This window comes from Cryptomeria japonica, chromosome 5 (assembly GCF_030272615.1).
Source record: "Cryptomeria japonica chromosome 5, Sugi_1.0, whole genome shotgun sequence".
Lineage (NCBI taxonomy): Eukaryota > Viridiplantae > Streptophyta > Pinopsida > Cupressales > Cupressaceae > Cryptomeria > Cryptomeria japonica.
Window position 1 is genome coordinate 172,170,126 of NC_081409.1, and position 17,480 is coordinate 172,187,605.

Here is a 17,480-nt window from a genome sequence, read left to right on the forward strand (position 1 = left end):
TTTCTAGTTCTCTATGTGGATGACTTGTTGATCACAGGGAGTCACTCATCTACCATCAAGGTAGTGAAAAATGCTCTACATGATAGATTTCTGATGTCAGACTTGAGTCTTTTGTATTTATTCTTAGCGATTGAGATCACTTAGTCTTCTTTCGGTATCTTCCTTGGACAACCCAAGTATGCACTTGATATGCTCTCTGGATTTGGCATGGTTGAATATAAGCCTACACCTACTCCATTTTTGTCAGGGGTCAAACTTGAGGCTAAGTGCTCTTCACCCTTGTTTGATGGCACTTTATACCAACATCTTGTTGGGAGCCTCATCTACTTGACTCATATGAGACTCGACATTTCATATGCAATGGGCATGGTCTATAGATTCATGCAAGAGCCACATGAGTTGCATTGGAAAGAAACTAAGTGAATTCTCCACTACATTCAGGGTACTCACATTTATGGAATTCAGTATGCATTAGTCATGGATATTTATTTGGTAGGATATATAGATTCAGATTGGGCAAGTGATTCTCAATATCACAATTCCACTTCAAGGTATTTCTTCTCACTTGGTTCTGGCCCAGATTGTTGGTTGAGCAAGAAGCAGTCTATAATTTCTCTTTCATCGACAAACGCTGAGTATCGAGGGGCATTCAATGCCATCACTTAGGCTATTTGGCTTCAAAATATCCTCATTGAATTTGGTATTCCCATCATAAAACCTACCATCATCTTTTGTAATAATCAAAGTGCTATACAAATCTCAAGAAATCCAATTCATCACCAGAGGGAAAAACACATTGAGATACATATGCACTACATTTGTGAGTTGATTCAGGAAGGCATCATTTATCTTAAGTATTATGATACATCAGAGCAGTCTGCGGACATCTTCAAAAAACCCTTCACCAAAAGCAAGTCCCTTCATTTGCGAGCTTTGCTTGGGATACATCAGGTGTCTACTTCAGGAGAGGCTTCTTAGTACTTCATTCTTTCTCTCTCTATTTAACGAGGGAGCTATTCCTTTTATGGGGTGGCTTCTTGTTTTGGGGGGGATATCTATGTACATGGGTACCTCACATGGCCTCATTTGTCGAGACCCATCTTTTCACCAACCTAAGCTACGCTTAAGGGGGGTGTTAGTGTAGGTTTTTTATTTTCCTTATGTTAGGGAGTATTTATTTTTCCTACACATATTATTTAAGCTTTCTTAGGTTATTAGGAGTCGTTAGTATGAGGATACATGGCAAAATACTTTAGCTACATGTGTAACTCTCCACCTCACATGAGTAGTTGAGTTACACACCCTCTTTTGGCTTGTTGTACCACCTCACATAACCACTATTTTGTCATTTCCTAAGTGGGTTATGGGGAGTTGGGTTTCTCACCCTCTTTTGGCCTTATGTGCCAACTTTCTCAACTCCTTTCTTTTCTTCATGTAAGGAGGCTATGCCACATGTTTTGGCATTTACCAGGAAGATAAAACCTTCTATTTTTATGGGGAATAGGAGTTAATGCACCACTTGGATGTATATGCTATTATTTTTCTATATAATAAGCACTATACTCTCACCTTTACTAGTTCAGTGATAGCTCGGTGAGAGTCTTCTCAAAATTCTCTTCTTTGTCTCTATTTTTCTCTCATATCAGATTGATCTTCATTCAGCTATTTTGATCTTCGATAATTCATTGCTTCGAGAGTTGTATGTGATCTTTGACAGACATCAGATCCTAGCTCGGTTCTCGCTTCTTGTAGAATCTAACAAGAACCCCTCTCAAAAATACAAAATAACATTTATGGCCTGGTTTTCTAAAATGCATTCTACGATCTCATCAAGAAATTGAAATTCTAATGTTTTACCTTGACAAACTATTGTAAGATCTTCTTTTTTTCCTTCCTTTCCATCATTAGGGATGTGGGTATTCTTCTTTCTCATTGTCTTTTTCAGACATTCCTTCTAGAGTATATTCGTTAGCTATTGTTGCCAATTCTTGATAGGGTTCCACCATCAAATCCTTCTTTTCTATCCTAGCTTCATATTCAAGTTGCATTTCAGGTTGAAAACTTTTTCCTTTGACCGACATGTTTTCAAATTCAACTATGATTTGTGTTTCCTCTAAGAGGGTAGGCCTTGTAAGGGGATTCGTATGTTAGAGAAAAACCTCAATATCCCTAGTTTGTAGCTCTAGATCTAAAGTGAAAACTACCACAACTAGCCACAAGAAGATCTATTGCAACAACCATAGCTAGGGTTTACAACTCTAGAAACTTTGTTTTGTTCACCTCTTTCCACTCCTTCATTTTGTGCACCTCTTTTCTGGACCCTATATATTCTCTTTTTGTACTTCCTCAACATAATTATTACAACTACAACTTCTAACATTGTTTGAGAATTCATTTCATTGCTCCATACACTTAAATAACAACTTTGTTGCTCCATACACTCATATAATAATTTCATTGCATACCATATCTACCTATTTACAATGATTTTGATTGTTGACTAAGGTTTTTAATTTTTATTAGACTTGTGATATAAGTGAAATAATTCCCTTAATATATATATATATATATATATATATATATATATATATATATATATATATATATATATATATATATATATATATATTAAATGATTTATTTACGATGAGTAAGTTAGATTATTATTTTAAAACTAAGTTAATTATTTTTTTAAATATATTTATTTTTTTAAATTATATTAAAAAGCATAGTATAATAATAATAAATGAAAATCAATATATTTAAAAAATTGTAATAAGAAAATTAAACTTTAAAAACTAATATGTAAATTATTATAATATTTACAACACTTTACAAAGTAAAAATAAAATAACTCTTAAGTAACTATTTAACTAAAAACAACTTTAATATAATAAAAAAAAATATATATCTTAAATAAATTTGTTACAAGCCTTAAGAGAACAAAACTAATTATTTAAATAAAAATAAACATTATAAATCAAATTAAATATTTTAAACTATTTTTTAGGTAGATGTATTTAAGTTATCATTTATTATACTTTTCAAAGTAAAAATTAAACATAAACAATACTACTCTAATATGGTTTTTGTCTTGGCTTTGTTAGTGTTAGTTTGTGTTTTCCTTATGCCATACTAAATATTGAACTAAAGTTTGGTATTGCTTTTGTATTTATCGTTACATATTTTAGGGTACCATGCCTATAAGAATTTTTTCCCATTATAAGAAGACTTAACATTTTGTAACTCCATAGTAGTTGTTAAAGTTGAAGGTTTTATATTTCATAACAATGGGTCCTTAACTAAAGCCTTTTTTGAATCTTGTATCTAATTTTTTTGATGAGGTACATCAATTATCACACACAATGGGTTATTCTCATTCTAGACTTTTATCATGCACATTATTGAATAGAAAATTTTACTCTAATAGGGTATTTTTTTTGTGGTGGGGCATATGTACTTCCTAAAAGCATGTTCAATGAATGGGTGGTGAACACTTGCATCATGAATGATATTTTCCTTGATGTCATGCAATACATTAACAACAATTTTTGATTTATTTTTTTGTTCAAGATATCTTTGTATCTAGACTATCCTAAAGCGTGGTATTTGTTATGTCCATACAATTGTTACTCTTCCTAGGTAACATCATTTCAACATGGAAAATTTCTTGGTTCAACCCTAGAAGAGGATCTATGTTGAAATTGACCTCTCCAAGGATGTAAATGGAATTATTGATAAATTGCAAACTTAAATTAAACATGTTGTACTTGGATTTTTTAAAACTTGACTAATAATTACTATCATTATAAATAATTTGAACATAAGATCTGGGAGTTCCCTTTGGTTAGCCTAAGTCGTAACAAAGTTGAAACTCAAATATGTATTGATAACCTACCTCCTAGGAAAGGAGAAAGAGTGGATAATTATGGTTAGTTGCAAAACAAAAACTAATAGTAAAAAAGGGGCTACATGTAAGGTATTCACTTGTATTGTTGGCTAGATAGCATAAAATCAAGAAGGTACGTTTCAAACCCTCAAGACCTAGGAAAATAAATTGTACTCAATATTGCGAGGTGACATCTAAGGAGTTGTATAAGATAAAATAACTAGATAATTACTAGGGTTGTCATCTTTATCATCTCAATAAAATACAACTACCCACTCCCTTCACAATTCTTGATGGTGTAGAAAAGGTTATGCAACCCACCCATGAATTTGGAAGAATGTGAAATGTTGTAAAGAATAGATGGGATTATATTCCTCTCATTTACATACGTAGTTAGTGTGAGTGGGGTGTTTCCCCCAAATGTTTCATTACCTAGGTCATATTTACACTAGTTACTTAAGTTTACTTAAGGTACACATAACATACTTATCACTTTATGTATCAAATGATATGATTAAGACAAATATCAAAATAATATATAAACCTATATATCTCATTTTGGTCTATATAACCAAGAGATTCTTTGTGTATTTTTTATCTATTTTAATGTATCATTTGTATCCTTTACTAGAATAATATTATTCTCTCATATTTGATCTCTCTTATGCTTTCACTGAAGCTTCTAGATCTTGGGTGGCTACATCTTTATCTAAATATTTCATGGTATATAATTTTTTTATATAAACTCCTGTACGGTACAAGAGATTATTGGATAACTTTTTATTAGCCTTGATTGCAAAGATATAGTTTACAAACCTTTAAAAAAATTGGAAAGTTGATTTTGTTGTTCTCTTAATGGAGGAATAGACAATCTTAATAGAAATACTAGATATTGGGGGTTCCTCTTTGGTATTCATATTATATGTTTACATTAGAGCATGTTGGTGTGAATTTGAGCACACCATTAAGTTCAAGGTATTAAAAAAAATTAATTTAGACTTTTCATTTATCCAAATTTGGTATTTGAGGATAGATCTACATGGGATTAAAATAGAGAATTGTTTGTTACACCTAATAGGTAGCTACAAATTAAGAGTATTTTGGGTCAAATTTGACCATACCACTATGTTTAAAAGACCTAATAACCTTTATATTGAGTGTTTATTTATTAAAATGTAAGCACTATAAAAAAAAATCCTTCCCTGACTATATGGATCACAAAGAATATTTCCTATGTAGTTGAAAGATTTATTAGTATTACAAAAGCTCATTAATGAGTATAGGTCGAGTATGGTTTTCTATTTAAAAAATATTTTTTAATTTTTAAAACTAAAAATTAAAATTATAGGATTCCATAGAGACCGTACACAAACTTTCACAATACCCATAATATGATGGGCAACACTAGAGCTATGTAGCTCATGGCTAATACTACTATATCCTTGCTACGCCTTTGGTAGCTTATAAATAGATAGTAGTGGAAACCTCAAAATTAAAAAAATATTCATGTGAAGGTAGTTTGCCACCTCCAAAGAATAGTATTGACAATGAAATAATGATATTTACAAAATCAAGAGCAGTTTCGAGATCAAGGGAATACTTTAGTGAGGGGCATATTTCGTTGTAATGGTAAAGATGTCAACATGATTTTATCAATTTACCTCACCTTTTCATGCAACTCTGATTCTAAAAGTTAATTTTTAGGAACTCATAAACCAATCATCCAACCTTTTTTTTTTGTGTGGATTGATAGAACATTTTTGTGTGGATACAACAAATATTAATTTTCATCCACCTAAACTTCAACCTACAAGTAGCAAAACTCTTTGGTCACTGCTCATAGAGTGCTAATTCCAATCTAAATACCCACTATCTATAAGGAAATGTCTACCTTGGTAAAAATATATATTCCTCATTATTATTAGGTGTAGATCCTTAGTCAAGATAAGCTTTGTGATTAAAGGATTAAAAGATTCACAAATGTTCTACATATCATAGGGTTGGAACATAAATTTTTATGTATGAGAAAGATGTTCATGAAATGTGTTTGTGGGAAGCCTTTAACAAAAAAGGGTGCAAAATATTTCATGGGTTATGGTTCTTATAAAGGGAGACTATATGGAGACTTTTTTACACTTTGATACAAATGCATATATTTAGTGTAGTATTTTTTTATTCCTACAAAAAAGAGATCTACATTAAATTTACCTTTTTAAGAACCTATATCAAAGATAGTTATTTGCATGAATCACCTAGTTAAGTTGTGTGGGTTCTTGAGATTGATCTTAACTCAAAGAAAAATTAAAATATAATGATAAAAATTGATCCTCAGTTCAATGACTAATATAAAAGTGACATGCTTCAATATAATCTTATTTATATAACCTAAACCTCACCTAATTTCACCTACATAAATCCCCAGGATCACCCTAATTCTCATCACATCTATTCATTATCTCAAGTCAAATTTGTGAAAAAAAACTTAAACCAAGTTAGCTCCTGTATGATTTCGAACCAGTTAAACAATGATGATTTTCAACACAGTATTTGTAAAGGTTGTCTACAAATCTACAAGAGTATTCAAGTAATACTCTGATAGTTCTGATACTAATTGTTAAGTAGAGATGCCAAGCTAACAAGATGAGAGGTGGGGGGGGGGGGGGTGGGGTGGATCATACAAACTTAATCTTCAATATATTCAACAGATTCAACCTCGGTAACTTATACTTCAGCAATATCACCAAAAATGCTAAACATGCAAACTTAATAACACATAATCATAACAACACTCATAACACCAGATTTAATGTGGAAACCCAAATAGGGAAAAACCACTGTGGGATTTCGGACCCACTAAGAAATATACTCTTCTAGAGTATGCTCGGTTAAAAGCAAATCTTGTTAAAGATTACAAACACATTGCTAGATGTGACCCAGTTAAGGGATTTCCCTCAGATCTATTAGGATCTTCACCTTGTTAGAAGTGACCTTGTTAAAGGGTTTTAAACACTCAATCAAAATGTCACCTTGCTAGAGGGTTTTACAAATAAGACTGTTATGTCCACTCAGTTAAGAAAATTTCTGTCACTTTACAAAATAATAGTAATAAAATATATTTGCAACTTCACATCAAAAATGCTAAAGCAAATTCTTACTTGCTCAATACAATCTAGTCATAGGACTTATCTTGTCCCTCTGCTGGGCTCTATACTCTGTTAATCAAACAGGTCTTCAAGCTTCTGTGCTCAGTGATCTATATGTAGCATCCCTATGCTTACACTTGCCCACATACATTGTTTAGCAATAGTTCCTTATTTATAAACATTTGCTAAACGCTTAATCTCCTTGATCACATATCCCATGATCAATCATAACCATCAGATCTTTAAACTTGACTAGGTTCAATGTATCCTTCAATCTGAAAACATTTTACCTCGCCTTGGAACTTGCATACATTTTTTTGAACTTGTGCTAAGGTATTGCGGTTCAATCTGAGCTGTAGATCTTTCTGCCGATATTCTATTGCCATAGATTCTTTAACAAACTTCATGCATGGCATACCAATCATTTAATCTATTCTAGCTTATCATCTTCCTTCATTAAATAACGCATTTAATCATTTAATGCATTCTGTTACAGCTCGGTTGCAACTCGGTATATACTAAACTTCACTTGGTAGACCTTTCACCTTCATTAACCAATAGCGATAACTTTAGGGTTTACCGACTAGGTTCTTTGCTCAGTAACATAGTATAGTATTAACCTTACAAAAAATAGCATATGTAGGATATCAAAAAAATCTAAACATCATGATCTCATCATTGTCTAACTCAGTAATAGCTACCCATTGAAGAACTTATTTCTCCCCTTATTCATTACAATCTTTCTATGTCTTTTACCGACATCTTTATACTCATCAAATCATACTTCTTAAGATATGGCAACATCATACTGAATTAGAAAATCAATTTCTTAACATTAATGACAAAATAATAATATTAAGACAGTAAACATCCTTAATCAGTTATATCCATAATCATCAATAACCTTCTCAATATCCTAATTGAAATGCCAACAATCTCTTATTGTCTGTTATAATGCCAACAATCTCCCCCTTTGGCATTGATGGCAAAACCAATTGATTTGATCTAATTTATTTGGATTCAGATTGCTGTGAGATTCTGAAATGCTCTTCCCCTGTCATCAGACTTCTCCCCCATACAATAGTCTTCTCCCCCTTTGACAACAATGCCAAAAAGTAAAAAAGCTAAAATATGATTTCTTCCACTGAGAAGTGAATTCCTTGTTGTTATGTGTCAACTCAGTCTTGGTAGGAGCATTATGTCGTCAATTCATGTTCCCTGTATTTGTTTCCTGCACACCTTTAGAAAACATCCTAAAGTGTGTATATAAGCATCAATCCACACATAATATTTTGTAGATTCATCAAATTGACGCTTTCACCGAACTCGGTCAGTGAGTATAAGATAGGGGTAGGACCCCTAACTTGCTTATGAGATACTCAAAAGTGTCCCTTGGCAATGGCTTTGTGAAGATATCTGTGATTTGTTCCTTTGTGCTAACATACTCCAACACCACTTTCTTCTCTTGAGCTTCTTCTCTAAGATAATGATATTTGATAGAGATGTGCTTTGTCTTAGAGTGCATAACAGGATTCTTTGAAATGTTAATGGCACTAGTATTGTCACAGAATATAGTTACTGGCTCGGTAACTTTCTCATTTATACCTTCCAACAATTGTTTGGTCCATGCTATGTTGGTACAATTCAATGCTGCAGCAACATATTCAGCTTTTGCTATTGACTGTGAAACACATCCTTGTTTCTTGCTAAGCCAACTCACTAGTGTTTCTCCTAAAAAGAAAGCTCCTCCACTTGTGTGTTTTCTGTCATCAATGTTGCCTGCCCAATCAGCATCAGTATAAACTTTTAAATCAAAGTCATTTCCTTTCTGATATACTAAGCCATAATCCTCAGTACCTTTCAAGTATCTGAAAATTCTGTTGATTGCTTTCATGTGTGTTTGCTTGGGATCTACAGAAAATCTTGCAACTATACCTACTGCATGTGCTATGTCTGGTCTGTTGTGAACAACATATTGTAGCTTTCCAATCATGGATTGGTAAAGTGTCTCATCAACAGATGCAGATTCATCATTCTTTGATAATTTACAGTTGGTAGTCATAGGAGTACTTACTGGTTTTGAATCCTCCATTCCAAATTTCTTCAAGATTTCCTTTATGTACTTGGATTGAGTAATGAAAATCTCATCTTTCATTTGCAGTATCTGTAAACCTATAAAATACTAAATCTCACCGATTAATGACATCTCAAATTCTTTGCACATTTCATTACCAAAGTTTTTGCATAAAGAGTCATTTCCACAAAAGATAATATCATCAACAAATATGGCTGAGATCATTATTCCATTTTCATCATTCTTCATGTACATATTGTTGTTTTCACTTGTTCTTATAAAACCAATCTTGATTAAGTAAGAGTGCAATCTCTCATACCATGCTCTAGGTGCTTGTTTCAAACAATATAATGCTTTGTTTAATTTACATACCTGATCTTTATTCTTGTCTTCAACAAATCCTTCAGGTTGTTCAATATAAACTTCTTCTAATATACCATTCAGAAATGCAGATTTGACATCCATTTGATATACCTTGAAATTTTTGTAAGCAGCGTATGCCAACAATGTTCTTACTCCTTCAAGTCTTGCCACAGGTGAAAAAGTCTCACCATAATCAATTCCCTCTTCTTGAGCATATCCTTTGCAAACTAGTCTTGCTTTATTTCGAATGACCTCACCTTTTTCATTCAACTTGTTTCTGAAAATCGACTTTGTACTAATTACATTTTTGTCCTTCGGTCTTGGGACCAGTGTCCATGTGTCATTCTTCTTGATTTGATCAATCTCTTCTGTCATAGCATTTACCCAATCTTCACTATTAAATGCCTCTTTCACTATCCTTGGTTCAAATTCAGATATCAGACATGTGTTTTGTCTCAGTTTGTTTCTTGTCATCACTGGATCATCCGTATCTCCTATAATCTGACTTGATGCATGATTCCTTCTGACATACTTGGCTAATACAGGCTCGGTAGATTCTGTATGATCTTCTTCATCACTCGGTAACTGGACATTATCTTCATTTCCTTCAGTAGCTTTCTCAGTAGGACTTCTCGGTTGAACATATACAAATCCTTCATCATTTCTTTCTACAAATTCATCAATTTTCACATTTGTACTTTCTACTATTTTGTTAGATGATTTGATCAGACATTTAAATGCTTTACTTCTAGAAGAATAACCAAGAAATGTTCCTTCTTCACTTTTCTGATCAAACTTTCCATTTCTATCATCTTTGTGTACATAGCATCTACTTCCAAAGATTTTGAAGTAACTTACTTTAGGTTTCTTGTCATACCAGATTTCATATGGTGTATTCAAAGTTCCTTTCTTCAATTGTACTCGGTTCAAGGTGTAAACTATTGTGCTTATTGGTTCTCTCCAAAATGTTTGTGGCACTTTCTTTTCAATCATCAGGGTTCTAGCACAATCCACAATAGATCTGTTTCTTCTCTTAGCTATCCCATTTTGTTGTGGAGTTCTTGGTGCAGAGACTTGTCTTTTTATACCATGATCATTGCAGAATAAGTTGAACTCATTAGAAGTGAATTCTCCTTCTCTATCAGATCTAAGACATTTCAGTTGTCTTCCTATTTCATTTTCAACTCTTGCCTTGCACCATTTAAACATTTGAAAAGCTTCTGATTTTTCTTTTAAAAACATAATTGACATCATCCTTGAATAATCATCCACAAATAATGTGAAATATTTATCACCATAATAACTTTGAACTTTCATAGGACCACAAAGATCAATGTGCACAAGATCTAAAACTCCCTTAGAAGTGTAGGACTTACTTGTAAATCTTGATCTTGTCATATTACCCATCTAGCATCCTCGGCACATAGCATTCTCAGGTTTTTCTAGACTCGGTAGACCTCTTACTCGGTTCTTCTTACTTATTTTGATCAGATTATCAAAATTTACATGACAAAACCTTTTATGCCATAACTAGGTATCATCTATCTTTGCATAAAGACAATTATTCCAAGTTGATTCAAGGTGAAATGTGTTACCTTTTGTTTGAGTCTCGGTAGTAGCTAACTTTCCATGCTTGTCATGAACTTTGACAATTCCTTTCTGAAATTCTATTTGGTAACCTGTGTTATTTAGCTATGCTACACTCAACAAATTATATTTCAAACCTTCAACCCAATAAACATCATTACATTTAGCATTGTCAAGAAGTGTTATGGATCCTTTACCTTTTACCAGACATGGTGCATCATTACCAAATCTTACATAACCTCCATCATAATCTTCTAACATAAAAAACTTGTGTTTATCACCTGTCATGTGATGTGAGCATCCACTATCTATGATCCATGAATCATTAGTTTTTAAGTGAGATATTAGGGCTTTTTCTTCATACCTTTCTTCATCTGATCCATCTTTGATAGCCACATAAACTAATTCCTCTGTATCAGTTTCATCTGTTTTATCATAATTGGATTCCTCATCAATTATTAGGCTTGACTTTCTATCTCTTCTTCTGAAGTCTCGGTGTCCTCTTTAATGATTATTTTTCTGTCTGTCATCTCGGTAATCTCTCTTTTCACTGGATTCTTTGTTAGGGCAATTAGAAGCCATATGTCCTATTCTATCACAATTAAAACATTTCAAAGGCAACTTTCCTTTGTACTTACCTTTTCCTCTCTGTAGCCTTCTGGCTAATAGTGCTTCAAACTCTTCTTGCTTTCTGATTTCTTCAGAAAGTTTGTGTACCTCCTCCATGTTTTTGCGAAATCTTTCACTTGCTCAACTGTGATTCCCTTCAGAGTACTTATACTTTCTATCATTGTAATTATCAGATTCATCAAGATGAAAAGAACTAAATGCAGACTCAATTTTATTTACCGAAGACCCACTGTTATCAAAGCTACTTAACTCAAATGCATGTAGCTTACCAATAGTAGCATCCAAAGAAACTGGCATATTGGGTAGAGACCTTAATTCATTGATTGTAGAGACTCAGATTGCATAAGCAGGTAGAAGGGTTCTCAATAACTTACTTGTGACATCCTTTTCTTCACTGGTTCCTCCTGCTCCTTTGATTTGATTGACAATCTCCTTTAACCTTGTACTGTATTGGGTTATGTTGTCACCTTCATTCATTCTCATGGATTCAAGTTGTCCTCTTAGACTGTCCACTTTTGCTCTTTGAACATGTTCATCACCACCATACACAAATATGAGCTTGTCCCACATTTCCTTGGCATAATTGCAGCCTTCTAGATCATTAAACTCTGAGTCGGTCAATGCAGATGTTATTTCAATCATTGCTTGAATATGTTCTTGATTTTCCTTTATCTCTTCCATTGTCAATGGATAGGTGCTAGGTGTAACGAAATCATTCTCCAGATAATATACAGCATATTCTCCAACTCTTGATAGGTGCAACTTCATCCTTTTCTTCCATGTAGAGAAACTAGACTTGTTCAGCTTCGGTGCATCCCTCTTATACATCTTTGGATCTTTTCCTCAAGTACCTTTAAACTTTTTCTTCCAGAGTCTAAAGCTCTGATACCAATTGATAGTTTTGATACTAATTGTTAAGTACAGATGCAAAGATAACAAGATCAGAGGGGGGGGTGAAACATACAAACTTAATCTTCAATATATTCAATAGATTCAACCTCGGTAACTTATACTTCAGTAATATAACCAAAACTGCTAAACATGCAACCTTAAGAACACATAATCATAACAACACTCATAACACCAGATTTAATGTGGAAACCCAAATAGGGAAAAATCACTGTGGGATTTCGGACCCACTAAGAAATATACTCTTCTAGAGTATGCTTGGTTAAAATAAAATCATGTTCAAGATTACAAACACATTGCTAGATATGACCTGGTTAAGGGATTTCCCTCAGATCTGTTAGGATCTTCACCTTGTTAGAAGTGACCTTGTTAAAGGGTTTCAAACACTCAATTAGAATGTCACCTTGCTAGAGGGTTTTACAAATAAGATTGTTAAGTCCACTCGGTTAAGATATTTTCTGTCACTTTACAAAATAACAGTAATAAAATATATCTGCAACTTCACATCAAAAATGCTAAAGTAGATTCTTGTTTGCTCAATACAATCTAGTCATGGGAATTATCTTGTCCCTCTGCTGGGCTCTATACTCTGTTAATCAAACAGGTCTTCAAGCTTCTATGCTCGGTAATCACTATGTAGCATCCATGTGCTTACACTTGCCCGCATATATTGTTTATCAACAGTTCCTTTCTTATAAACAATTGCTAACCGCTTAATCTCCTTGATCACATATCCCATGATCAATCATAGCCATCAGATCTTTAAACTTGACCAGGTTCAATGTATCCTTCGATCTGAAAATGTTTTACCTCGCCTTGGAACTTGAATACATTTCTTGGAACTTGTGCTAAGGTATTGTGGTTCAATCTGAGCTGTAGATCTTTCTGCCAATCTTCTATTGCCATAGATTTTTTAACAAACTGCATGCATGGCATACCAATCATTTAATATATTCCAGCTCATCAGCTTCCTTCATTAAATAACACATTTAATCATTTAATGCATTCTATTACAGCTCGATTGCAACTCGGTAAATACTAAACTTCACTCTGTAGACCTTCCACCTTCATTAACCAATAGCGATAACCTTAGGGTTTACCAACTAGGTTCCTTAGGGTTTACCGACTAGGTTCTTTGCTCGGTAACATAGTATAGTATTAACCTTACAAACAATAGCATATGTAGGATATCAAAACAATCTAAACATCATGATCTCATCATTGTCTAACTCGGTAATAGTTGCCCATTGAATAACTTAATTCTCCCCTTATTCATCACAATCTTTCTGTGTCTTTTACCGACATCTTTATACTCATCAAATCATACTTCTTAAGATATGGCAACATCATATTGAATTAGAAAATCAATTTCTTGACATCAATGACAAAATAATAATATTAAGACAGTAAACATCCCTAATATCCTAAATGAAATGCCAACAATCTCTTATTGTCTGTTATAATGCCAACATACTCATGCACTTTGCTTCTACAAATATTACATTTGTGGCTGCTACAAACTTGGAAACATCTATCATCCTCAGCCTCTTGAATTTTGGCACTCAAATTCCATCTTCTACAAATGCAAAATCTTATCGATGATTGCTCCTTTGACAGGCTCTAATCTCCAATCAAGCACGTCATCTCCTCCATTATTTGTTGTCTATTCATTACACAAAACCCCAATCTACCTTTCCCGTGACCATTATTTGTTGTATATTTATTACACAAAACCCGAATTTACCTCACCTTTTCATGCCTCTTTGATTCTAAAAGTTAATTTTTATAAACTCATAAACCAATCATCCAACCCTCTTTTTGCAAAAAAAAATTTATTTGGGATAGAATTTCATGATCTTTGTAATTATGGAAATGTTTCATAATTTTGATGTATAAGTTTTTTTTTTGAAGTATAGATTTTATAGGTGTTTCTAAGAATATCTTATTTTGAGAACTTCTAGAGTCGCAATTAAGCTCATTATAATAACATTTTTTGGTGGCATTTTAAAAAAATAATAATTTTTTTATAATTTATAGTGATGTGATTAAAATTGATCTTATTTTGTCAAAAAAATGTATATCCAATTTTTTTGGCTAAAGGTAGTATTTACATATATGGTCACTTCACAATTTTCTTAAGGTGGTATTTCTAATTGCACTAAGTATATTGTGCCAAGATTATATATATTGTCTTGGTAGTAATCCTTTATTGGTAATTGATATTCATTTTATTTTAATGGAGAAAACTAAAATTGAACTCCTAACTGCATATAATTGTTCTTCATTAAGACAATAAGTATGGAACTAGATAATGGGAAAATGTTATTTGGGATATTTAAGATATTATATTCCATAACCTACTTATACTAGTGCAATGGAAATCTAGGAGATCAATCATGAAAAAATAATTATATATATTTATTCATAGTTATACTCTTTTGATTTATAGTTTTATCTTGAATCAACAAACCGCTATAGGAGTTTCGAAAGACTTTTGAGAAATTACATGATAAAAATTGAAAAATAGGAGACATTAGAATGATAATAATTTGATAAATCTTGATCCTCAATAATTTGACCACGTCTAAGACTACATCTCTAATATTATGTAGCTAATCTAACAAAACTAGAAGATTGTAAGATATTAAGGATGATTTACAATTAATTTTAAATATCTTATACAAGCTTAGTCTTGAGTTTCTTTATTTATGATTGCATCTAATAACCATAGGATTTATATTGGAGTTGCATGCGATTTGTTGGAAATTGTTGGAAGTATGCTGCAAATATGTTCTTGAGAGATATCTGAGAGGTGTGTTTTCATTGATGTCAACATATTTCTTTGTCTATGAAAGTGATGTGGTGAAGTTCAGTGAGTTAGTTTGTTCAGCGTACTCAGCATGATGAAGATCAAAGTCTGTGGATTAAAGGGTTTGTAGAGGATTCTTTATAATTGATTTTAGTTCAGGTTTTAGAGATCCGCATGAAGATTTGACTAAGTTATGAATATTTGTGTTGTGACTAGTTTTTCAATTGTTCAGTGATGACAAAATATCAGTATTTTGATCTGCATTGTAAAATCTTGATCTGTGGATTTGGAGGAATGTTTGGAACATTGATGTGTATCTTCAATTGAAGTGGCTCATGATTTGGAGCTTTGCAAGTGATTTTTCAAGGTTGACAATCAATGAAGTTAGTTTTTTTAAGGTTCGGTATAATGATAATGTAATTCTAGTAATTTGAGTTGGTGCGGATGTTGTTATGGTAATTCATGATGCTTGTGGATGTTTCTAGATCATGTGCCTTTTTTTTGTTGGTGGTCCATGTTGGCATTTGGCATTATAACAAACAATGGGAGATTGTTGGCATTTCAATAGCGACATTGAGAAGGTTGTTGATGATTATGGATATAACTAATTAAGGATGTTTACTGTCTTGATATTATTATTTTGTCATTGATGTCAAGAAATTGATTTTCTAATTCAGTATGATGTTGCCATATCTTGAGAAGTATGATTTTAATAGTATAAAGATGTCGGTAAAAGACACAGAAAGAATATGATGAATAAGGGGATGAATAAGGTATTCAATGGGCAACTATTACCGAGCCAGACAATGATGAGATCATGATATTTAGATTGGTTTAACATCATACATATGTTGTAAATTGTAAGGTTAATACTATACTATGTTACCAAGCACAAAACCTAGTCGGTAAACCCTATGGTTATCACTATCGATTAATGAAGGCAGAATGTCTACTGAGTGAAGTTTAGTATTTACCGAGTTGTTACGGAGTTGTAACTGAGCTGTAATAGAGTACATTAAATGGTTACATGCGCTATTTAATGAAGGAAGCTAATGAGCTGGAACTAATTAAATGATTGGTATGTCGTGCACGAAGTTTGTTAAAGAATCTATGGCAAAGGAAAATCGGCATGAAGATCTACAGCTTAGATTGAACCGCAATACCCTAGCACAAGTTCCAAGAAATGTATGCAAGTTCCTAGGCAGGGTAAAACATTTTCAGATCGAAGGATACATTGAAACTGGTCAAAGTTTGAAGATCTGATGGCTATGATTGATCATGGGAAATGTGATCAAGGATATTAAGCGGTTGGTGAATTGTTTATAAATAGGGAACTATTGATAAACAATGTATGCGAGCAAATGTATGCACAGGGATACTACATAGTGATTACCGAGCATAGAAGCTTGAAGACCTGTTTGAATAATAGAGTATAGAAGCCCAGCAGATGGACAAGATTAGTTCTATGTCTAGATTGTATTGAGCAAATAAGATTCTGCTTTAGCATTTTAGATGTGAAGTTGCAGATAGATTTTTATTACTGTTATTTCGTGAAAGTGACAGAAAATCTCTTAACCGAGTGGACTTAACAATCTTATTTGTAAAACCCTCTAGCAAGGTAACATTCTGATTGAGTGTTTGAAATCCTTTAGCAAGGTCACCTCTAACAAGGTGAAGATCCTAATAGATCTGAGGGAAATCCCTTAACCGGGTCACATCTAGCAATGTGTTTGTAATCTTTAACAGGATTTGCTTTTAACCGAGCATACTCTAGAAGAGTATATTTCTTAGTGGATCTGAAATCCCACAGTGGTTTTTCCCTATTTGGGTTTCCACGTTAAATCTGGTGTTATGACGTTTATGATGTTTATATGCTTTTGAGTTTGCATGTTTAGCATTTTTGGTTATATTACTGAAGTATATGTTACCGAGGTTGAATCTGATGTTTTTATGGAAGATTAAGTTTGTATGATTCACCTGCCCCCCCCTCTCATCTTGTTGGCTATTGGATCTGTACTTACATTAAGTATCGGAACTATCGATTGGTATCAGAGCTTTGGACTCCGGAAGAAAAGT